The sequence below is a fragment of the Aethalodelphis obliquidens genome, unplaced genomic scaffold (genome assembly GCF_003676395.1).
Source record: "Aethalodelphis obliquidens isolate GAN/ISIS:26980383/991018 unplaced genomic scaffold, ASM367639v1 scaffold33, whole genome shotgun sequence".
Taxonomy (NCBI): Eukaryota; Metazoa; Chordata; class Mammalia; order Artiodactyla; family Delphinidae; genus Aethalodelphis; species Aethalodelphis obliquidens.
The window spans coordinates 15,979,536-16,005,282 of NW_020837977.1; the positions used below are offsets into that span (position 1 = coordinate 15,979,536).

The 25,747-nt window shown below is 43.8% G+C and overlaps 1 protein-coding gene across 11 annotated transcripts in view; it reads right to left on the reverse strand.

The window, feature by feature from the left end:
* Window positions 1-25,747, reverse strand: part of FAM110B (family with sequence similarity 110 member B) — a 97,070-nt gene that overhangs the window by 63,312 nt on the left and 8,011 nt on the right. For 8 of the 11 annotated variants that reach the window (XR_003437411.1, XR_003437408.1, XR_003437409.1 and 5 more), the window contains exon 1: window positions 13,134-13,185. The gene's annotated coding sequence lies outside the window, so the exon portion shown is untranslated. Of the gene's footprint in view, window positions 1-8,249; window positions 8,433-13,133; window positions 13,186-25,747 lie in introns of those variants that run through there. The other 3 variants (XM_027128052.1, XM_027128054.1, XM_027128053.1) reach the window with 2 other exon arrangements.

The following is a 25,747-nucleotide window of genomic DNA, read 5'->3' on the forward strand; positions in this document are numbered from 1 at the left end:
AGATTAAATGCCATTATACATTTGAGAAAGTATTTTCGATGGAATATAAATTGGGGCAAGTCTGTAATGAGGAGGTGGATTAAATTTAAAATGACGCATTTATGTGAAAAGGGGAGAGGAGAGAGGTCAGCTAGTCAAATGCAACTTTTGTCCCCGTATCTATTTATTTATTTGTTTTCCCTTCAAGTCATTTCTTTCAATAGGTTCTACAAAATTAACAGTCCTCCAATGATATTAATCAAATCTGTTAAACTTATTTTCTGTAATTTCTCCAAATCGGTATATGTTCCACCAGTCAAGTTCCAATCCAATGATAACATGCAAACTTCTCTTTTCTGCAGTTATGCTGTGCTTTGGTTTTTCTCTGAAAACCTTTACAAAAAGCTGACATGCTCAACAGCCATTATGATTTGCTCTGAGGAACCAAATACTCTCAGGGGTTAATTAGTAGCTGTGGAAAAAAATACTGACTAAGCGGCATCCTTCATCCTTCCATCTTTGGGTACCACAAACTGGATGGGAAATAAACTAAGGAAAGGAACAGCATGGCCCATAAACGTCAGGGGAAAGCACAGAAACTCATGGTCTATACATCCAAGAGTGAAAACGTGTGTAGAAATGTAGACACAGACACCAACTGTGAGAAAATACGATAGAGACAAACTTCCTAAAATGACCCTCACACGTGCTACCTTGAAGCAGTGTCCATGTGGATTATCAAACCACTATCGCCATTATCAGGAGCTAAAACTTCAAGAGGAATTGGCTTCAGTGATTCGGCCTAAGGCAGCGCTCCCTGGAGGCTGCCAGGATACAGCCTGGTACCACTCGCAGGCATTCAGCTGGGAAACGCTAACAGCTCTTCCTCTTCATGTAACAGACTGCTGGCTCAAAAAGGGGTCACTTTTAAAAAGCTGTTTGAGGGCTTCCCTGGTGGCGCAGTGGTTGGGAGTCCGCCTGCCGATGCAGGGGACACGGGTTCGTGCCCCGGTCCGGGAAGATCCCACATGCCGCGGGGCGGCTGGGCCCGTGAGCCATGGCCGCTGAGCCTGCGCGTCCGGAGCCCGTGCTCCGCCACGGGAGAGGCCACAGCAGTGAGAGGCCCGCGGACCGCAAAAAAAAAAAAAGCTGTTTGATTAATTTGTCTCGTTCCTGTTTTGTACAAGACATTTAAACAGACACTTTGTAAGAGAAAGAAGCAACTGATACTTTCTTAGGTCTCAAGTTGAGAGCCCCTATATTAGTTTGAAACTGAGTAGCAGTTAATTGCTGATCGTTCTTATTGCCCCTCTGCCGGGGGAGCCTAGATTTTTTTTTTTTTAACCCCTGGAATGAGGGCTTTTGTCTTTGAACTTCAGTCAACTCTGCCTTGATTCTGAAAAATCAAAACTCAATGAAGAGTTTGGGGCACCTACTCTGTGTAAGGACCGTGCAGGGAGTTGGCAGGGGCCCCGGATTCTCAGTGGAGCTTCCATTCTAATGAGGGATAACCAGTAAGTGATGCGTCAACACAGGGGTAATTACGATGGGAGGCAAAGTGCTGCGAAAGGATACAAGTTGGGGTGAGAGTCGGGTCTGCAGTTGAAGGATGCTTTTGGCTGGAGGGTGGGTGTGACCAGGAGAGCTATGGAGTCCCGGAGAGGCGGATGGAGCCAGGGGACCCAGACGGAAGGTAGAGGCACAGCCGCAAACAGCAGACTCGGGGCGAGGAAAGGGTTTGGTCCGAGCCTCTGGAAAGCTGCGCGTTGACTGTATCCTCAACAGGAAGGATGTATCCTCCAGCTCCCCTTCTTTCTAGTTATCTTCCAAGTCCCACCCTCACTTACCCTTCTCTGCACTAGGTGTGAAAACACGTATATTTCACACGGGCTGCCCGGGGGGGGGGGGGGGGGGGGGGGGGGGGGGGGGGGGGGGGGGAGAACCTAAAATACTAAGGGGACACGGCTTCATTAATTCAAGAAATACATATTGAGCACCTATGACGTGATCATGGGTTGGGATGTGGCCCCTCCCCGAACACAGCTCACCAGTGAGGGAGATGGTTAAACACCTGGGAGCCTGCCGGAGGGGGATGGGCTTCAGAAAAAGAGCCACCACACTAGGACAGCACTGAAATGCTGTCTCAGGCCTTCCTGGCAGGCTTTGTCTTCAAATGTGGAATTCTGTCCTTACAGTTCCACTGTGTTCACCACCCCGCTTGGCCAACGACAAAGCTGAGACCTCAGAGACGCGGGCCTGGGGACACACAGCAAGACAGAAGGTTGGAAGTCAGGTCGAGACCCAACTGGGGACGGTCCTGGAGCCTCACAGCGGGAAGAGCAGAGACCGCATCTTTGTTTTCGGAAGACTTACTGACGTCATCTTCTATATATGCACACAGAAGCATATGGATTTCTCTCCACAAACTCTAAAAACTGACTCTTTTATATCTTCACCTCAGACTTTTCACAGAAAATGGGGCCATCTTGATATGAATGTTATTCAATGTGGTGTGTAAAGGCTCTTGGCCAAAAAGAAAAAAAAATTATGTAAAACAGAAAGGATTTCCTGAATTTATTCGGCAAACATTGGTGCTGTTTTTTGCGGGGCACTGAAACATGAAGATAAGTAGAACGGCCTTGGCCTCAAAGTGCTGAGAAGGCGGGTCCGGAGGTGGGCAGCCCTGCAGTTAGACACACTCGGAAGCAGACTGGGGCATCCAGCCCCAACACTCACGGGCACTGTGACTGCGGTCAAGTTACTGAGCCTCATGGGTGTCGCACTGTCCTCACCCAGCAAGTAAACCGACCAGCAGAACGTCTCCCCAAGGTTCCTGTGGTGATTAGACATGAACTCACATGGAAAGCACCGAGAAGGCTGCCAGCCACCGGGCAACACCCGGAGCTGAGAAGTTCCTATTCCTCTTCCGCTGGGGCCTGGAACTTACTCGGTTCTCAAATGGGGTTCCTTGGTATCTCGGCTCTTCCTGCATCTCGTCATAATGATGCTTAACTCGTATTTATTTAGCTCCTATCATCTGTCAGATGCTGTGCTAGGAGGCGGACATGGACCCTCCAAACCAGGGAAGGAGGCAAATAAAACAACACCAATGATCTGAACCAAGTTTTCAAACTGACAAGGAAATTTCACATTCACTTGTGCTTTGAGTCTCTCCTAAGCGCTGTCAGGGAGGTGTTCTTACAGTTTTTCTCATTTTAGAGATGAGGAAACGAGCCCAGGGCAGTTACAGGTTTGCTCAGGACTCCAGACTCAATTCCTTCCTATTTTGCTCGTCTTTTCACTAAAACCATGTTTGTTCCAACACACAAAAACTGAATTATTATAACTCATGGGTATAGAATTAAACATTATTAAATATTATTAAGTAATCTGATATACAATTATTATAATCTAATAATTAGATATAATAATAATATTTAGATATCATTACATAATAAGAGCCATGAATTAGGTGGCAGAAGTTCTCCTGTGCTTATTAGCTTCTCTTCTGTTCTCAAACCGTACCATGTCTTCTGAATGCTGTCAGGCATCTTCTAGGTCGTGAAAGTGTTTACCTCATGGGTAATCTCTGTACTACCAAAAGGACCAGGATTAGACTATCTCTACTGACCATCGCATAATTCCTACGAAACCTTAAATTATAATAAGTGGATTAATGTCCTAAATTTCAGCTCTGTCTTCTGAAGTGGAATGCCTACACATTTCAGTTAAATGCAGTTTCCTACACTTCTAAAAAGCTCTGTAAAGCATCAGTACCAGTTCTGGAATATAACTCTACTACATGTATGGTCCAAAATCAAGGCATATCATCTTGCATGGGTAACGCATGCTGCTACTTTAAGTAAAAACTTCATGGAAGAACTTCAAGTATGCATGGCATGAATGTTCATAATTATGTTTTAACATACTAATTTTGAAAGATTAGGCTCTTGTCCAAACAAATATGTAACTACAGAACACGATCTGGTATGAAATTCATCTGGGGTCCTTATGAAACTTTTCAAGTCAGTAGAGGCCAAAGAATAGCTGTCTTGAAAAATGTCATATCAGAACTTCGGAGGTTACAGTCTGCAGGACACTCCTTGAGAGAATTACGTTGCTAGGACAATATCATCATATACTTCTCACCTTCTATCCCATTATTTTTTATCCCAATCTAGCCACTTTCCAGCTGGTAACCTTGGGTAGATTACTTAACTTCCTCATGCTTGAATTTTCTCATCTGTAACATGAGTATGACGATGATGTGTAATTAAATGAGTTAATATATACAGAAAGCATTTAGGGAGCACTCAGCATTTTGTAAACGTTATTTAAGTTCTCTCCACTTGGCTGATGGCAAAATTAAAACATCCAGGCCAAATGATTTTAATGTAATTAGAAAAACTGACCCTCTGCAGAAAAAGAACTAGATAATAAAAATAAATAACTATCATGCATGCCCTGAGCACAACCCAGATGGGAAATGCTATACTGTTAAGAGTTTGTTAATAACATCTAGAAATTCTGAAACTTATATAAGCGTGACTTCTTTTCTGGGACAATTTGGAAAACCTTCTTGAAAATTTTACAAATATGTATACCTTTCCCCTGGCCACTCACTTAGGGAAAATCATCCCCAGGAAACAGCTGGGATCATGTGCTAAAAATTAGAAATGATTAAGGACATGTGCAAAAAAAAATACAAGTAAGGAATTTATCACAGTATCCTTTATAGAACCAAAAGAAAAGAACCAAAAAAAGAAACAAAAATCTTATTCAACAATAGCTACTACATACATGATGGCGTATAAATAAAATGAATGCAACAGTATGCAGCTATTCAAGTGATACTATAGAATATTTATTAAATGGAAATATAGCTGAATATTAAGTGAGAGTCAAATCGATGTATATTATGATTCTATTTTTGTTAAAATTACCTCTCTGTGTATACACGCACATATCTCTGTGACTATATACGGAGAAAAAGTCTAGGGGCAAATGTCACAATGTGAATAGTTTTTATCTTTGCATGGTCAACTCGTCCAAATTGTTTCATTTTTCTACTGTGCTACTCACGCCGAACATAAATTTTTAATTAAAACTTGATATTTTTCCCACTCCCACCCAAGGAAAAGAAAAAACTAGGGGTGGCAAGTTTTTAATGAGTGGCCCCTCTGAAGTCTCAGACTTGGAGGTTCCTGCTGCCTTCCCTGGTCATCGGCTCTGGCCTTCAGCTAGTCTACAGGATGCAGCTCGGCTTTTCTAACCAGCTAGTAAGCAGCAGCCTTAGCAAACACAATTTTGATGTACTAATCGATCCCAGCCAGAACTCAAACCGTCAGGGTGGGAACCTAAAGTTCAGCCTGGATTGTCAGTCAGTCTGCTGCTGCTGATTCGGCATTAGGGCCTCTGCGGACACTACAGCAAGTCCTCCCTGGAAATTACTGTACAGCCCAGACATTCCTTCCCTGAGTTATTTGTGTAATTCTCTCCTTCTATCTAAAGGCGCTCTTAGGCACTTAAAAGATATGTCCAGGTTCAAACGCCTGGAAAGACACCAGTAAGTTTAAGTGATGGAGAAAGAAAGGAAAATAATTTCTTTGGATATAAAGTTAGAAACATTAGCGTCACTGAAGACTGACTGGAACCTTGGCAAGTTTCGGAAGCTTATGGACTGTTACCCACTCCAGTAGGAATCGAGTTTAAAATAAGGTAAAGCAAAGCAATCCCCTTTCAGTGTGTCTGCCTAGACTGACTCTGTTTTTGCTTTCACAGTTTGAAAAGTCTTGTGAACCATAGCTCAGTATCATTAACAGATAATGGTTCCAAGGTTTTGTTAGAAAGATATTTCCATTTATATGTGTATATTTTAAAGGTAATTTTATTATATCTAGGGACCAATTTTTAAAGTTCTACAATAGAAAATAATGTGCAAATGGGATTTATTTAACAGAAATTTGCCTTGAAGCAAACTGAGCTCTGTTCTATTTATACCGTTAAGTGTCTAATTACCTGTAAAGCCAAAAGCCAAGAATTTTTTTTTTCTTACTGAAAATAATCACCCCGCCAGTTGCTTTTTTTTTTTTTTTTTTTCTAGTACGCGGGCCTCTCACTGTTGTGGCCTCTCCCGTTGCTGAGCACAGGCTCTGGACGCGCAGGCTCAGCGGCCATGGCTCACGGGCCCAGCCGCCCCGCGGCATGTGGGATCTTCCCGTACCGGGGCACGAACCCGTGTCCCCTGCATCGGCAGGCGGACTCTCAACCACTGCACCACCAGGGAAGCCCCCCAGTTGCTTTCTTGAATGTTAAGTTGTTCATAAACGGTTTTCTGAATCTGGATTCCCTAGATTTCTCCTGTTTCTGTTTTCATATGTAGAGATCCTTTTCTACGTTTTCTTTTACAGCAAAGAGACAATTTTTCATTATGTAATCCTGTTCAAGGCAGGGACAATGATTAGGGAAGTTTTTTCACTTAACAAATGTTATTCTCCTGGAAAGTTTACCACTCAGTGATTTGAACAGAAAAAATACCGTGTCCTTCAAGAATGAGGAAGAACTTACTGAAGAGAAAGAATCCTTTGAAACTATGAACATCTGAATAGTTTCTAAATAAAGAAGAAAATCTGTGTCACTTATTTAAGGTTCTTTCTTGGGTTAACAATGTATGCTTTATGGACACAATAAAGAAAAAAGCTGTCCCTCTAAACGGCACTGAAACAGTTTGTAAATCTCTGGTGTAGTTTGCAAGTTATTTCTGCAGACGTGGGTTCTCTCTATGTAGGGCACCTTTCCTAAGCCCAGTATCAGTGTATCAGGGAGAACAAGCACATAGAAAAGATAAGCTTCACTGCTTATTCCTTTTATCGTGTGTACATTATTAGCTTTGAAACTGGAAGTGATTTGAAGGACATTAATTCACCTTAAAGGAAACTTTCTTGGGCTTGTCTTTTACTTTATTTTCAAAGTCAGATTACAAGCTAATTTAAATTTCAAGTATTTGATTACATTCCTCTTGAATGACTTCCTCCTGATCATTGCCAAGTCAGTGTTCCCATTCAGGGCGAAGCTATTTTAATTCCACTGCAGGCAGGTCTCCTAATGAAGAGGAGAGTTTAAATTCCTCTTACATGGAAGCGCACATGATGAAGGTTTTTCATCATAAAGTCTGAGTCAAGCCTACACAAGTGGGATTTTTTGTACTAAATTATATAGGAGGCTTTTAAATGAATATCCCAGAGATGTGCTGCCATGGGAATAAATGGCATAAAGGACCTGACAGGTTACTGTGAAAGCACTGCAGGAGTCGGCAGGGCAGCCACAGAAACTGCCCACCTGACGTCTTGATGGTATTTTGCACCTTTTAGAGAGTGAAGAAGCTTTTGAAGTTTTAATCATCTTCCTCCAAAGGTGTAAGCATAATCTTCCCATTTGTTTTTAGCGTTGTTTAAGAACAAAAATAATTTGAATATGTGACGTAAGTCAGTACCAGGCTTTAGAAAGATGGTACCTCACCAGGTTATCCTGAGAGTGGGGATGGGGGAGAAGTGGGTGGTTCTTAGTTAATTTTATTTTGTCTACAATGGGCACAGCTCATCCACATAGAAGAGTGGATCCTGGCTTCCCTGGCTGAAGTAAATAGAAAATCTGATTGCTCCTCCAACGGTAGTGATGGGTGGTCCCACTGATGAGAGTAAATACTCCAACCCCTGGAGATGCTCTCGGTGAGAGCCAGGGTCCTGCAGAGATGAAGCAAGGGCCTCTTGCCCCAAGCCCAAGCCTGGGACAGGCCAGGGGAGGAAGGAGAGTGAAAAAACGTCTTTTTTGATTTGTAATTACAACTTTCCTTAAAATGTCCTCATTTTCAGCAATGGAACTTATACAGAATTTTTGCTATTATTTTTTTTCTTTTTTGAAAAATAACAATTTCTGTCTTCCCCAAAGATGCTGATGCTGTGTACTTTTCGGAAGGATGAAACAAAAAACCCCCTCTGTTGGCAACCAAGAGAAAGCAATCTTAAAGCACTGACATTTTAAACACTGGTGAGTCTTTGTTGTGTGAAATTAACTGGAATTTCAATTAACCTATGGTCCTTTTTGATTCACTAGTTTGGAGGCTGTTCTATAGTCTGTGCTCACTCATGCCTCCATACATGTTTCTTTTCAGCATGACTCTCTGACCTAAATTGCAGTGAAATGGACTGTATGACACCAAATTTTTCATATATGAACAAACTGAAGTCATCCAACTGCAAAACTCAGTTCACCTGCAAAACTCCTGTCAGGGTCATCCATTAGCGATGTTCTGCATTTTGGGGAAATGTGTGCCACAGTGAGGAATCCAGACGGTGGTTCCCCTGAGTTCCCATGGATAAGAAAGGATTGTCCTCCCAGAAAAGGACGGGGAGCTGTTCCATGAAGACACTGAAATTCCAACACTGTGGTTTAATAAGGATAAACAAGTGAGATCAACGAGGCAGAAGGGAGAGAGAGCTCAGAAACAGATCCACAGACTTAAAGCTGACTTTTCACAAAGGAGCGCAGACAATTCAATGAAGAATGAAAAGCCCTTTCAACAAATGATGATGAACAAATGGATACCCATTTGGAAAAAATAGGAAACTTTGATCCCTACCTCACACCTAAAATATCAACCTGAGATAGATCAGAGACCTAAAAGTTAAAAACTAAAACTATAATGCTTCTAGAAAAAAAAACAGAGGAGAATATTTTTGCAACCTTGGAGTAGGTAAAAATTCCCTAGAGTCACAAAAACACTAACTGTAAAAGAAAAAACTGACAAAATGGTCTTTAAAAAAATTTTCAACTTCTGCTCACTGTGAAGAAAATGAAAAGACAAACCACTATATGAGAGAAAATATATCTTATATATAGATATGAAAAAGAACTTTTAGCCAGAAAAAATGAAGTGACTAATCAATAACAAAAGGACATACAATCCAACTCTAAAAAAGGGCAAAAAGTCGAACGAACACTTTGCAAAGGAAGATACACAAAAGACCTGTGAGTATATGTAAAGAGTCAATGTCAGTCGTCATGAGGTAAATACAAATTAAACCCACAATAATACACTATTCCATAGCCGCTTAAATCACTAAAGATAAAGAGACAATAGCAAACGTTAGCAAGAATATGGAACAAATGGACTCTCACACACTGCTAACAAGGAAGTCTGAGTTAATCAAACATTGACCCCGTTATCTGGCAATTCCACTAAGGGGTATTATCCAAGGTAGAGGAAAACGTATATCCATAAAAAGACTCATTCAACAATGTTCATGGCAACTTTTATTCAAAATGCCCAACTGGAAACGATCCAAATGCCCAACAACAGAAGAATAAACAAATTGCAGTACACGCACATAATGAAATAAATATTACTCAGCTACTGATACAACGAGGATGAATCTCAAAGACACGATGAATCTCGAAGACGTGGTTTGGGAAGAAAGGAACCAGTACAAAGGGTATTCACTGGATGATTCCATCCATATAAATTAAAAAACACGTAAGACTAATTTATGGTGATAGAATAATAATTTTTCCCTGGGTGGAAAAGGGGGATCTGACTAGAAAGTGGCAAGAGAGAATTGGCTGGGGTGATAGAAATGTTCCATGTCTTTATTAGGGTGATTACAGAAGTGCATGTGTTCGTTAGAACTTACCAAACTGTACATCTAAGATCTGTAAACTTTACCTCAAAAAAAAAAAAAACCCATATTGTATTAAAAAACAGTAATACCAATATAGTCTTGCTACAAAGTTTTGAAGAAGGTTGTATTACTGATTTGACATCCTAATGAAATTATTTATATCTCAAATTCTTCTGAACCTTTCAATCTCTTATTTATAGGTAGTATGCTGTGTATACATAGAGAAGAAAAGGATAACTCAATTCTAATTCGACGTGATTTTAAACAACAGTTAAAGTTTACTCATTTGAATGTCATATTGTACCTTATGTTATTGCTTTATCAGAACCTTAGAATATTGTTTTTTGATTCATAGGCCCTCAGTTCATTTTAAACCATGAACCGCTGTTAACATCCACTTAAAACACCTTTCTTTTAAGTTATTTTTACCTCTTCAGCTTTGACCAATTTTTGGTAAGGGAGGTCAGCTTTGACCAATTTTTCTTTTGTTTGTTTCATGTTTGTCAGAAAGCAGTTTTCCAGAAGATATCAGTATATATTTTATATGAATATAATTATACAGTGGCCTTTCTTTCCCCCAGACTGACTTGTATATCACTCATAAAAGAAACTCACAACTAAACATCTTCAGGCCAAAGGAGATTTTAATAACAGTCTTGAGTTTGAATATCCTGCTTTTTCACGAGTTACATGAACTTAGGTTAAATTATTTAATTTCCTTAAGACAGTTTCTTCTTAAATAAAAATGGTTGTACCAATAGCTATTTCATAGCTTCATAAAAAGGAGCGGGGGTGGGAGCTGGGCCCCTGCAGCTGCTGAGGAGGCGCCCTGTCTGCAGAGAATGTAAACAATAATCATAAAGCCCCTTGCAGACAGCTCTAAAGCACATTGGGAATAAAATACCTGTCCCCATGGGGCAAGCCGTCCCCAAAGTCACAGCCTGGCAGCCCCTCTGAGGACCCAGAACAGCTTACCTTCCTTGAACACTTCCTACGAGCCTGGCCCTGAACTAAAGCCCATTAATCATTTAATCCTTGCGACGGTTCCAGGAAGCAGATACCACTGTCACCACTTTTCAGTGGAGCAAACTGGCTGAGAGGTCGGGAACCTTCTGGAGGCTCCTCGGGTGGGTGGTGGGATGCGGGTGGGGCTGGCGGTCAGTCCAACGCCCGCCTTTGACCAGGAAGCCGCACTCTTATTTCTGAGCTTCCAGGCATTCACCCTTCCGGTGATAGCGAGGGAGCCGGGGTCAGAAGGGGGGGCGATCTCGACTAAAACAGTTTTGAAGAATCTGGACCCTCCAGCGTGATGCGCAGCAGGACAGAAAAGCAGCACAGTGAACAGGGCAGAGCCTCCAGTTCTGCTCCTACACGCTAATCCCCCAGCGTCGGGAAGCAGAGGAGAGCAGCCTTGCCCCAGATGGTGCACTTAGCTACCTAAATGTGCCTCGTGCGTGTGCGTGTGTATATGTCTGTGTGCACATGTGTACACGTATGCCTGTATATGTGCATGTGTGTATATGCATGTGTGTGCATGCGTGTGTGTGTGTGTATATGTGTATGGATTTATGTGTCTGTGGATATGTGTGCATACGTATGTGTATGTGTGTATGCGTGTATGTGAGTGTATGTTTGTATTGTGTATGTGTGCATGGATGTATGTGTGTGCGTGTGTGTATTGTGTATTATGTATGCGTATATGTATGTGTGTGCGCGCACATGTGTATATGTATATAAGTATGGGTGCATGTATATTGTGTATGTGTGTGCATGTGTGTAAGCATGCGTGCATGTGTATATACACGTGCACGTGTGTATATGTGTGTAAGTATGTATGCACATGTGTATGTATATTGTGCGTATGTGTCCATATGTACGCGTGTATATGTACATGTGTGTGCGCGGGCACCCCCAGCCCCTCTCAGGTGCTCTACCAGCAGGCCGAGCCTTTCCTCAGCCTCACTGGTGGGCCCATGGCAGGGGACCTGCGAGCTGGCCGGCGCTCTCACTGAGAAGAGCCATGACCAACCGAGGGGCCAACAGAGGAGAGCAGAGCCCTCCTGGCAGCCCACAACCGTCAGAGTGTGTTTTCAAGGTGGTGAACTCGGCCCTCAACCATGGTGTGTACGTGGCTATAGATCAAGAGGTAATTAGATTTTGCAGCATTTAACCCAACCCCTCTGTTGCCCTCACTTAGTGGCCCGGGTGGAAAAGAAAGGCTGACCCTTCCCACTGAAAACGCAGGCCTCTTCACTCTGGCTTGCGCTCCGCCTTGGCCCCCAAAGCACTAGACAGCCCTGGAAAGCACATTCTCTCAGGGTCCAGGTTCAGTGACAACACCCTGCAAATGCACCGGGGATGGGGATGAAAAGAGCACTGGGAGAGAGGGGTCTGTCCTCATCGTACTGGAACCCACATTAACAACCACAAGCTGGAAAATGCCACGGCAGTTCAAATAAACTACGCATCAGTGTGAAAATTTAATTAACCCATCAGAAAAGCACCGAAACCTTCACAGACATGCATACACACAGGAATCTATGCAAAAGAAGCTCTCATTTGATTTTAGTCAAAGCAGACTCAGCCTTCAGTGTAAGCTATAAACATATCGTCTTGGGCAGTTTATAAGGGAGCCCTCGGGAGACGTGTGAATTTTGCCTTCCCGAAGATTTTAGTTTTAAATGTGATCAAGCCCAGTGAAAATGTAATCTGATACTTAGGTTCACACAGAAATGTCAGTGTTCTCTTTTAGTGTGACCTGATGTTTTTATTTTACATTTCCACACATTATGCTTCTTATGTTAAATAAGTTTTGGTAACCTGTAGAAACTGAAATGGTACTAAAAAACATGACAAATTAAATTTCATTTATTTTAAACCACTGGCTATTTTTCAGACAGCCTTGTCTTGAGAACTTTAAAAAGCTAGAGACATCCATTATTCCAAAATTATTTTATGACTGAAAATTTTCAGTTTAAAAAAAATTATATATTTTAGACCAGAGCTTGGCAATTTTTTTTGTAAGGGCCGGAGTGTGAATATTTGAGGCTCTGCAGGCCACACAGTCCTCACCTCACCCACTACAGCTTGAAACCAGCCGCAGTCAACACTTCAATGCAGGAGCATGACTGTGTCCCAATAAAACTTTATTTACAAAACACCAACAGCTGGACGGATTTGGCCCATGGGCCATCTTTGCCAGCCTCTGATCAAGGCTAGACTAAAATAGTGTGGAATCTGGTCTCTAATGTGTACTGGAAACTGATACTTCAGAGCAAAAAAGAACTATAGAACGCAACCCCTTGTATCCCGCTGTATAATGTTAGATGCGGCAAATGCTTCTTGAGTCTCTGGATGTCACTAATTTACAAGATTTGAAAGTCCACACAGCACATTAATGGGTGTTCATGCTGATCACAGCTGGAAACAGCGTGTCCTGGGTATGATTCGAGATGGCAAACAAAGGGTTCTACTCACAAGGGAAGGCTTCATCGGACTCGGGCTGGATCTCAACAGGCCCAAGGCACCTGAAAAAGAAAAAGCCACTGCTGTCACTTAAGAGCACAACTGAATCCCTCAGCTCCCAAAGGGCACTGGAAATGCCAGGCTTTGAGAGACACACAAAACACGGAGGAGTAGGGAAGAGCATGACGTGTCCTCAGATGACACAAAAGAATGTGTGTCCAGGGGTCTAAGGACAATTAACTACAATGTAATCTTTAGATCAGGAATGGTGACTATTTAAATGCCAAAAAGGAACATAACCCCCAGTGGGAAAAAAGAGACAAAAAAGCTGAAGTAGAGAACTGGGAGAAGAACGAGCCTATTCAAACGACGTGGGCTAACGCAAGACCCTCGGCAGTGCACCTGCCACCAGGGGTCAGCAAAGGCTCCCGGCAGGTAGAGGCGCGGCCCTGCTGGACTCCTAACATGGTAAACCGCGGGGCACGTGCTAAAATGCCCACTCTCCCGGGTGACAGGGGCTTCCCCGGGCTGGCACCCTCACTATGGAAGGCAGACTGCTCAAAACCCAAACTCTCAAAGTTTGCCGTCTGAGTCCCTTCTGGAACAAGAGAGGGTACGAATAATGATCTCAGATTGTATATCACCATCCGTGGGAGTCGTTTTAAAAAAGTACTACTTTGAGAAGGTAGCAATTCAGTCCAAGATTCAATGGCCCATCTGATAATATGGTGTAGAAAATAGAGGAAAAACAAACAAAACAACAAAGGACTGAGAAGGTGCTGTGAAATAATTGTTAATTTTTAAGATATATGAATAAACATGTAACCAGTCTGAAAAAGAAAACTACCAACTAAAGCTATTGTTTATATACAAACAGATGCACCCACGTGTAGAGGTCTTTCGCTTTTGAGGGACACTCCCACCGTCAAGTCCGACAGGCCTCCAGCTACAAATATCTCGGTAAATGCAGGTTACAAAACGGTCCACAGACTCCTCTCAACTGCTCTGATCTTCACAGTCTCCATCTTTTCCTATTTACTAAATCCCCAGACTATACCCTCCTCTTCTTTATTTATTTGTTCCGTTGTGTCTGAAGAAATACAGCAACCAAACCCAGCTAGCAATGGGTCTTCTGCAAATCCCGTTTTGGAAAACCACAGCGATCGCTACTGATTCTTCAGTCATGCAGTTGAGGACCAGGGCAAGTTACAGAAACGATCTGCTTGCTCTCGTCAGCTGGGGCTGAAGGAGACTTGAGATGTACGCATCCCTTTGCCTTCAGGAGGAAGGGATCTGGGTGTACACTGCTCCTGGCTGAAGCTAGAATCTTCCTATCAGGACATGGCAGGAGGACTTTCACACCCAGCCTCACTGCCCCACCTGCCAGGGTCTCGTATCTAATACTGTACATTGAAACCAAACAGAAAAAACTTTAAACTGAGCTGAAGTTCCAGAGAGGGAGAGAAAAATATTGTAAGTCAGGCCAAATATCGAACAAAAGCTTAGAATAAGGCATAAGTCACTGAGACACAATAACTGAAAACATCTTCCTGGAGCACCAAGGCCCGGGTCTGAGCCCCTTTTCCTGCCTCTCTGCAATCACTGTTCTCGGGACCACGTGGCTCTACATCCCATGTATGTGTTCCCGGCTCCCACACGTCCATCTCCAGCCCATCTTCTCTCCCGACCTCCAGACTGGTATGTCCAACAGCACCTCAAGGTCTCCATGTGTCTCTCTGCTCCTAGTGAGGCCCTCCCCGGCCCCCCATCTGCATTAGTTTCTGTTGCCGTGTAACAAGCACCCCACTCGCTTACTATCGCAGTCTCTGTCAAGGCCCGGGCATGGCTTGGCTGGCTCCAACCTAGGCTCAGGTCTCACAAGGCTGCCATCACGGTGTGGTCTGGACGGCCTTCCTCTAAGAAGCTCAGGGGCCTCCTTCAAGTTCCCATGCTGGTTAGCAGAATTCAGCCCCTTAAGGCTGGAGCACTGAGGCCCCAGTTTTCCTGCTGGCTGTGAGTGAGGGTGCCACACTCCTCTTCTAGGGGCAGCTCACAGCTCCCTTCTCCAAGGCCAGCAGGAGAATCTCCACTCCAGTCTGCTGAGACGGAGTCTTACGCGAGGTAACCTGGTAATCACAGCAGTGCTATCCATCACCCTCACCAGACGCTATTAGCCCTACCCACCCAACACAGGGGGCACCTCAGAACTCTGCCAGCCATGCCTCTAAAATGCTGCCCCCCACTCCCACAACACGCATATATACCCCCCCGCTTTATTTTCCCCTATAGTGCTTTTTACCATTTGAAATAACAAATACCTTATACACATCCACATTTCTGCTTCATCTCACTGAAATATAAGCCTCACCAGGACAGAACGTTTTGCCTGTTCTTGTTTACTGCTATAACCCCAGCCTGTAAAAGAATCCTGCCTGGCTCAGAGCACTCATCCACAAATATTTATTGAATGAATGAATGATTCACTACCTAGGTTTGCCTAAAAACCATCAGCATCTCAACATCTCCGATTCCACTGCTAAGCACAGGTTTCTGCGACCTCTTTCCACTGTAGTGAGTTGACTTCCATCAGAACTTTGTTTGGTCACAAAAGATCAAGCTAAATGTTATCCTTCCCATGGTCGCAAAGCTATATAGTTTTAGTTTATTTATAGTTTTATCAGCCAACTATGTAGTGAGAATGCCACACTGAGTATTTGCAAAACCACCATTTTTAAGCACACGCGAAAACAGATATGTTTAATGTCCGGTTCCCAGGCTCTGAGATGACTTCTGTTTGTTTTTTAATCTTAAAAATAATCTTCAGTCAAACAGTGGAGAAAGTAAGAAGTAAAAGCCAAGCTCCCTTTGAACAATGACTCCAAGAAAACCACGAGTATGTGACTAAGTCAGTGACTGAAACAAGAGAGAAGTATGGTTTTCAGAGGCAGCGAACATAACTGTGAAACATACACACTGGGTATCTGTTTTACCCCACGCGCCTGTGGTTAGCAACGTTCTTTTAGGCGATAAAAAAATGTACGCACATAAAACAATACTCATAAACCCAACTGCAAGTTCTGTAACAAATTGGTGATTACCTGACGTCCAGACTAAAAATCACGCACACGTGGCCTCCACTAAAAGTAACCGAATGCCACTCGGGTGATCACAGGTTGTAAAAGGCAGGCTGATTGTCTCTTTCATCTTGTCTCACTCTGACCACTTGACTCCATCCTCATCTGGCCACCACTGGCCTTGGAGTGACTGGCTAAAAGAACACAGATCAATGAATGAAAATCACAAACATCAAACCCTAAGCCCCACTGACGGCAGAGACATTCTTTACATGGAGAACAGACTGCTTCTCTTTTCCTTAGAAACACAGCAACGTTAAGAAGGAAGAAAGTCCATAAAACATGGTCTTCAGCATCTCAAAGTGAAGCACGATAAGGGTAAATTGAAAGTATTACGGAGGTAAATTTGGCATTTCCCAAGCATCTTTTTTTTTTTAATGTAGTTTCATTTTTTAGAAATAAATTTATTTATTTTTGGCTGTGTTGGGTCTTCATTGCTGCGCGCGGGCTTTCTCTAGTTGCAGCGAGCGGGCTCTTCGTTGTGGTGCGCGGGCTTGTCATTGCGGTGGCTTCTCTTGTTGCGGAGCATGGGCTCCAGGTGTGCAGGCTCAGCAGTTGTGGCACACGGGCTTAGTTGCTCCACAGCATGTGGGATCTTCCCAGACCAGGGCTCGAACCCACGTCCCCTGCATTGGCAGGCGGATTCTTAACCACTGTGCCACCAGGGCAGTCCTCCCAAGCACCTTAACTGAGCTTTCTGAGGAGGCAGTGTTCCAACAGGGGCCCCAGAAATTCCCAACCCTTTAGAGCACAGGCCTGCACAGTCCCAGGACAGTAAACACAGTGGATCTCACTCCTGTGATTAGGAATGTTACATGTCACATTAATCTCCGCTAGGGGGTCTGTCCGGATGGATCCTGCACTCTCACGCATCCTTTAAAAGCAGAGTTTTCTCTGGCAGGTCACAGAAGAGAAAACGAAGCGACTAAAAGCTGAGGGGGTCCAAGGCGATGCTGCTGTGATGTTATGACAGGGTCCGGGGCAAGGAACGGTGAGTGGTTTCTAGAAACTTCTAGGAACTGATGGCAGCCTTGGCCTCAGTCTTGCCTACAACCTGAATGAGCTTAGCAACTGATTCCTCCCCAGGGCCTCGATCTAGACCACAGCCTGGCCAACATCTTGACTGTGACGGCCTGAGCAGATCCAAGTCCAACCAGGAAGCACTTGTGACCACAGGACTCAGAGGAGCTGAGAATCAGCTGTTGTTTGTGGAAATGTCATGCAGAAAACCAACATGCTTTCCTCTAAGCGCAGCGTCTGCTCACATGAAACGATATCCTAAAAGCACCTCCAGGGCTGTCAACTGTCCTCATGGGTAGGAATGTATAGCCAAAAGGACAAAGAGAAAGAAAAGCATAAGAGGCCTCCAAGGAAATCTCTATCCTTCTTACAAAACCATGAGATCTGGGAACAAGTACAGTATACGAATCTGTAACGACAGACAGTGCCTGCTCTAAAGATCACCATGTATAAGCAATACTTCTCAGAAGTGTTAAAATAGGAATCGTCCCTTCCACGGTATTTTACTAACGTTAACATCAATAATGGCCGCATGAACATTATAATTTATTCAGGTTCCTATGACGTATATTAGGAAAGGTGTTCATCTTTTATTCATCAAAAGAATAACTAATTACCTACTATACACAGTATCCTTTGTAAGTGCTTACTGACTAATTCCAGGGAAGGCTAAGAAAAACATGCCATCTACATATTATTACAAGAAGAAGTAAATATTAGAGGATGCTTGCCCACTGTTTTTCTTAACAGTAACCATTAATCACTAAAATACAAATGTTCTGTGTTTCGTTTTGCTTTTATAAGCAATCTTAATTATTTTAATTTATAGATATTTGTTTCATTTCTACTCCATGCTAGGCTCTCTGCTAGGCACTAAGAAACATAGATAGTAAGTCAGCCCCTGATTTCCAGTTACCCAGAGTCTATTAAGAGAGAGAAACAAGGCTATTAAGAATTGAAACGAGCAGTTTCAATCAGTACAATATTAGTGGTATGGGGATTACGTAAGATGCAGTGTAGCCTGGGAATTATATAATGTTCAGTGCAATGGTGCTGAGTAGCCAATTAAGAAAGTGTGTATCTCCACCCATCCATCCATCCGTCTGTCGGTCCGTCCACCCACCCATCCATCCATCCATCTAAAACGCTTACAAGTTAAACAGAAACATCTGCCCGAACTAAGGGCCGTTCTGACATTTGCTGTGTGCCTAAGGACTGTGATCAAGTACATTTTTTTAACGAGGGAAAACTAGCTTTTCATGAAACACGTCTATGCACTGTCGTCTACTCAAATATGAAAGGCAGCTGCCAGTTCTTAATCTGTCACAATTGAGTTTACACATTTCTAATACAACAGTCTTAGTACAACAAAACTTTACCCACCCCTGGAAAGGGAACACCATTTTATTCGCTAACCTCTAAAGTTCTGATAGAAAGTGGCATTAAAGTCAACTGACTCCCCAGAAAAAGAGGATATGAGAGTTTGGGACCTAAATCAAACCAAACATTTCACCCCTGACCCAGCAATGTAAAGTGACAATAATTGTATTCTTGGAGGGGTAGAGTCATTAAAGTAGAAACTACTGAGTGTTATAGTTTATGAACACACACACACACACAGACACACACACATGTGCATGCCTGCGCACACACGCACGCACACACAGTATCTATCATACCAGTCCTGCTGGGAGGAAATGAAAATCTTAATCCCCATCACTGTACCAAGGTTTTTCTCAAGTGAGAAATTTCCCCGTGATAATGCTTGTCTTACTTGGCGTTTATTTTTAAAAGGATGAGCCGTGACTTTTCACACAAGCTGTTTTCAAATTCCACCCCTTAAAATTATTCCTGAAAGAACTTTCTTAGACTCAGTTGTCAGATGTTTAACATCTGCTGTGCGCTTGACAAAGTCAAGGATGCAACACACAGCGCTTAGAAATCACAGGCATGGAAGAGCACGCTGACGGGATACAGTGCAATGGACAGTACGCGACCCCAAGCCGTCACGGAGTTTATGCGTCGGCTGTAGAGATCTGGTTAATAAACACGCAAGACATTAGAAGGCAATAATACATGAAGCAACAAGAGAAGCAGAAGGGGGATACTTCCAACAGATGATCCCTGCTCTGTCCCGAAAGGCAGGGAACCCACCTGCCACGAGGTCCCGCAGCTGCTCTGTTGTGCGACATCCCACAGGGGGTGAGATGGGGCCTCTTCAGTTTACGAATACCAAAGTTTAGTTATTTTAACTTAGCGACTAAGGAGTAACCATTTATTCCCAACTGAAAACAAAAGTCTAAAGGCTGCTCAAAGAAGGCGCTCAGAGCCAGGCTTGGGGAGATGCCGGCACAGCACGGGGGAGCCTGGAGCCATGGTCACACATGACGCGCCCCCAGCCCCGCCACAGACATTGCATCTTGGTGTCCTGTCTGCCCGACGCGGATAATGAAAGGGACGGTGACCGTCTGTGTGAAGGGCACCTCGGGCCCAGCACTGCACCAGCGCTTGTGCGGAGTGTCGCGTGTAATTCTCACCAGAACTTTCGAAGCAGGTGCTGGGACAACAATCTAGAAATAATAACAGAATGGGGCCAGCAGGATAGGGTCGTTGTGAGGGTTAAGTGACAACAATATTTTACGATCATGAGCGTTTTGCCAGGCACGCAGTCCCTCAAAAATGACACGTATCACCATTACTTGGCCGAGTGAAGAAATGGGGCAGGGATTTCAAGCAAAGGAAAGAGCAGGTTTTGCAGAAAGTCTTCGAGAAAAGAGCCTCCGAGATGGCAAGTAGATCAGTACAGCTGAGAAGAGTTCCAAGGACGAGAGCGGGAATGGCTGGGGAGGTAAATCTGAACTCGACTACGGCGGCAGCTGAGCGCCCAGGGTCCACATGCGTACCTTTTACCCCCATGGTCCAGGGCAGTTGGCACAAGGCTTCTAAAAATGAAGATACTATTTCACTGAGATCCACCTACAGGCAACATGCAGGGAAGACTGAAAAGGGAACAGCTAAGGGACAGAGGGACTGATCGGAGGCAAAACTACGTGGTAAGAGAAGATGGGGGTTATCTTGGAACACGAAAGGTAGAAAGAAAAGGGCAAACATGAAAGAACAAAAATACTTAATGAGCGGATGCTCCAAGGTTTTCCGAAGATGGTTTCTTGGTAAGGGAAGCTCAGTGGTACTAGAATAACAGTCAGGAGAGGACGCTGGCTTCACAGGAAGATCAGGGAGCCTTCGTGACGTCGCGCATTTGAGTCCGGACTGGAATATTGATGACGTGGGTCTAGCAAGCGGCATAAAGCTTGGGATAATCAATGGGGAAGCACAGGTGTGGTGTGATGTTCCTGGGTATAGGGCGAACCACTGGGCCGCAGTGCCTGGAACCACATCCCAGGCCCCGCAGCCTCCAGGCATAACGCGAGGCGATGAGAGAAAAAAGTGCGGCCTCCAGGTCCACCCACATGAGGCTCCAGCCCATGAGACTCCCTCGTCCTCAAACCTCACTACGAGCATCCTATCCAAACACAGACCATGACACCAAAGCTCAGGTCATTCATATTCACCTCTTCCCTGCAGATCGGCCGGGACGCCTGGGCTAGGGCATAAGAGTGATGTCACCACTCGGAGTCCTGCAGAAGGTTCAGGTCGCTGCTTCCCCGAAACGTAAAGGAGCTCATTCTTCTTGTATCGTCTTCAGTTCTCATAGCAGGGAAGTCGACTGAGTTCCCACTTTCCACCTAATTAGGTTCACACGGGGAACACTATTTCAGTACATTGTCTGAAAACACTGCCTGCCATCACCAATATTTTCTCTTCGTGATGTCCATCCAACTTTCTTGTGCTTTGAAAGTGCATTAACGTGATGGTCGTCACCAGCATCAGCTCTAGAAATCTGAACAGGCTCCTTGGTTCAAGCCGTAAGACCTAAGACCCTACGTCCTATTCTCTCCGGCACGTGTAAGGCCACTTGGCGTTGTATATTCAATTGGACCATGATCAATCCGGGGAATGTGACCCACAGCCGTCCTCGGGCACACAGCACACACCCAGCGCGGTCTAGCGTAAGCAAGGAGATGGAGAGTTTAAAACTTACAACTAGTGCCTGCCTGACTTGGCATCAATCACTCTTTTACAAAAGTGAATGTGAGCAGGTGGTACAAGTTGAAGACTAAGAAACGGGGAGATGTGCTCGCACATCTCCTTCAAATCCCTGACCTGAGGGCTTCCCAGACAGGAAGAAGTTATACATGGAGAAGTGGTACTGAGACATTCTGTTTATCTCGGGCTCCTTAAAGGGTAACTTGCACTTAGTGAGGCTTCTTGGTATATACAGTATAACAGGAAGAACACAATGCATGGAATGACAAGGCTTCAGGTTATACCTGACAGTTAATGTCTGGGCTCCTACAACCTCTCCGTGCCTCAGTTTCCTCATCTACGAAATGGGCACTCCAGAATTGCCACAAAACAACAAATGGCTTCTGAGAATCTTGAAGACTGAATTACTAATATTTTATTTTAAAGTCTACATTGTGTATTAATATATAGTAGAGACTAGTTCTGATAAGTTAGTTGCATAAAATATAAAAATTCAACATAGTTAATGTGACCATGCTAATTTGGTCATCGTGCCCAGGGGGTATCACATTTTACTTTTCTGATGTGAATAAGTGCTCTTAGCTGAAAGAAAAATTCTCCTTAAAGAAACGCCTGCCTTTTGGTATGACAATCTTAATACAATTTCTTTCTTTTTTCAAAAATTTTATTTATTTATTTTTGGCTGCGTTGGGTCTTCGTTGCTACACGCTGGCTTTCTCTAGTTGCGGCGAGCGGGGGCTACTCTTCGTTGCGGTGCGCGGGCTTCTCACTGCGGTGGCTTCTCTTGTTGCGGAGCACGGGCTCTAGGTGCACGGGCTTCTGTAGTTGTGGCACGTGGGCTCAGTAGTTGTGGCTCGCGGGCTCTAGAGCACAGGCTCAGTAGTTGTGGCACACGGGCTTAGTTGCTCCGCGGCATGTGGGATCTTCCCGGACCAGGGCCCGAACCCGTGTCCCCCCTGCATTGGCAGGCGGATTCTTAACCACTGCGCCACCAGGGAAGCCCCTCTTTTTGTTTTATAAGATGAAAATACTCCGTGGTTTGTGTGCTCCACCACTGCGATGGTTTGCACAGGTGGTCACTGAACAGATGAATAAATGAAGAGATGAAGCTGGAATTGCATTAAAAGGCAGCGCGTGAAGTACAGCTGGTCACGGAAACGTGCAAGACCCAGGCCTCCTGAGCACAGAGGGTACCCGGGCAAGGCAGCAAGCGGGTCAGTTCATACACTGGAGCATCCACTGGGGTCAGGCACTGCTCCAGACCCTGGGGACAGAGCTGCCAACAAACGTACAAAATGCTCTCACGGCACTTATTACCTCCTAGCTCTACTTGTCAACTTCCTAACTGAACAGCAACACAGCAGCCAGGGAGAGTGTGATCACAGTGTCAGAGACGTGACACAGCCAGTGCCGCTCTGAGGGGCTAAGAGAGCACAGTTCCATGGATTAACAACAAGGTCCTACCGTAGAGCACAGGGAACTATATTCAGTATCCTGGGATAAACCATAATGGAAAAGAATATAAAAAATAATGTATATATATGTATAACTGAATCACTTTGTATACAGCAGAAACTAACACAAACATTGTAAATCAACTATACTTCAAGAAAAAAAAAAATTACCACCAACATATGGAAAAAGAACACATTAAAAAAAAGAGAGAGAGAGACAGAACGCAGTTCTAGTGCCCTGAACCACACATGTGGGAGACCCAGTGCTGGGTCTCCTCCTGCAATAAACATGGCAACAGACGGCCCACTGCACAGACCTGCACTCACCCACTTACTGTCAGATGACGATTCATGTCACTTCACTAATTTTTAAAACAACTCTTTAACAGACTATTACACTTTGACTTTTAATGAATTAAAGCTGCTTTTTTTAAAAAAAAAGAGCTTTTTATTTTCGCCAGTTAACTCATTACTTCCTAGAACTAAGGAGTACACAAGCTCTACGTCCTATTTAATGCTGAACATATTTAATTCACAAAGCAGCTTGCAGGCTTCATTTCAATTCATCCACAGTCTTTTGTCCTTGTTTTATGAGAATTTCCAAGTGCCGCCAGATTTTAACCACAGCTAGCACTTTCCTAGAGCGCCCGCGAATCCCTGAATTCCAACGCTCAGTGAGTTCTGTTGGCCCGCAGCTGAAGACGGCCAAGTGACTTCACACTGGCTTTTATTTTGCGATTCTATTGCGTGAGGTCTATAACTTGCAAAATGACTAAGCTGATTATTTTGTAAGTGTAACATCCACAGCCTGGCCAACTCCATCTACTTTAGAAATTAGCACAGGGGTTTATTGTGATTCTTCTGTTGCAGTCCTAGCAGTTTTACTTTCCTAGTAGCTGCTGCTTCCATACAGGAGTTTTAGCGTATGGAAGTTTGCTACATAAAACATTTATTTTTTTCATTCACACATTTTTAACTGAAAGGGAACTTTGATGCACTAAGGTGAGTTTATAAAGCATGAACTCTTTTCGTAGGTACAGTATATTCATTTTCTATATGTTCATGAGAGTTTTCTAAACAAAGCAGACAGTGGTAGAAGCTGTGTTATACTACTCATCCTTGGAGATGTCACGACCACTGTGGTCCATGTGAGTGGCGCCCTAGGACCGCACGCCATTCACTTGGTAAGTGCACATGGTGCCTCTGACCACCCAAATGTCTCCATGTGTACCTGTGCTGCTACAGAAAGCAATTCTCAAGTAGCACAGACAGGGCTTTACGCAAGCCCCCCAAAGGTATGTCAGAACGGGACGAAGAGTAGGCATATTCATTGGTTCAAATACCTCCGATGAACGGGTTCATGTATATTCACACAATCAAACCAAACACAAAGGAATCAGGTAGCAGTATATTAATTTTTTTTGGAAAGACAGAGAGGCAGGTCATTTGAGAACGGAATTCTAGAGCCAGTCTGATTGGGTTCAAATCCTATTTCACTATTTATTAGCTGTGTAACCTGGACAAACTATTTCACCTCTCTATGCCTCAGTTTCTTCATCTATAAAATGGGGATAAAGCAGAACTGAGCCCAGAGCTGGGATGAGGATTGAATGAGGCAAAACATGTAAAGTAGCTAGAACAGGGCCTGGCAATAGTAACCACTATTCAACTATTCAGATTTGGTGTTAGTATTATTGGGTAAGAAAATCAAAGCAGAAAGAGATTAAATAACTTGTCATGGGTGTGAGAATTAGTCAGTGATTTATTCCAGAATGAAAATGAAAGCTCTTGGTTTACAAGAAAGAGTTTCCCTGAGACCACGTTTTACATTCCAACTTTTTGAAAAGGTAAAACCTACAACTTGAAGTAATACTTAGGTCTGGAAAGCAAACTCCCATGCACTTCATGGCTTTGATGATGACACAGGTCATCCCTAACGGGCCACCGGGGCTGACATTTACTGGCTGCCTCTCCTCGTGGGGAGGGGCACACCCAGTGGACAAACAAGTCCAGTGTACATTATCAGCCGTCGACGAGACTTTAAATCCTAGAAGAGAATCATTCTCAGAGAACTCTTGCGTCTTGGCCGGGTGAGGTGCCTACTGTTTTCATTCATGTTTTTTAAATATCAGCCAATCCCCGGTGCGTTCCACTCGCACCTTGGAAAATCATCTCATTCATTTCAGTGCAAACAGTGTCCCTTCCTGGCGCCCCGAGGGAGCCAGGTTTATTTCCACAATGTGAAGTGGGACAGCTAGAAACCAGAAAAGGTCCGGGTGCGTTAAAGAGCGGATGCTTTTTATCTATTTCAAATTTGAAACGAGGGTCCAGGGAGATTTGATCACTGATTCTGATGATGCAGATTACAGCTCTTAGATAATGGAGAACAACATGCACAGGAAAGCGGCTCTTCCCTGGCACCTCCGTCGAGTGCACGAGAAAAGTGCAGTCTTGCCAGCACTGTACACGGGCCATGCACACACTGTCCAGCTGTTCCAAAATCGTCCAGAACACCCACCTCTTAGACTGCTCTCCAGGGGCTGCGTTAACATCAACTAACTAGCTCCCCTCTCTTAAGAAATGAGATCGGGAGATTGCACTGGGCAAAATTTAAATTTGTATAGTAAAAACTCCAGATAAACCAGAAGTCTGAACAAGCCAGGAACAGGTATGCTGTGTAAGACAATCTGGGGAAAAGGGCCAAAACCCAAATGGCTCACGTGACATCATCTCTGAGTGACATTAGCACGTGACATCATCTCTGAGTGACATTAGCATTTCACCCACAGTTCTCATCACTGTTGCATTGAGCTAGAAAATGAGGAGAAAGCACCCAAACCCTGTTTCTCAACAGCTTAATCAAAATGTATATATATATATATTTTTTTTTTTTTTTTTTTTTTTTTTTTTT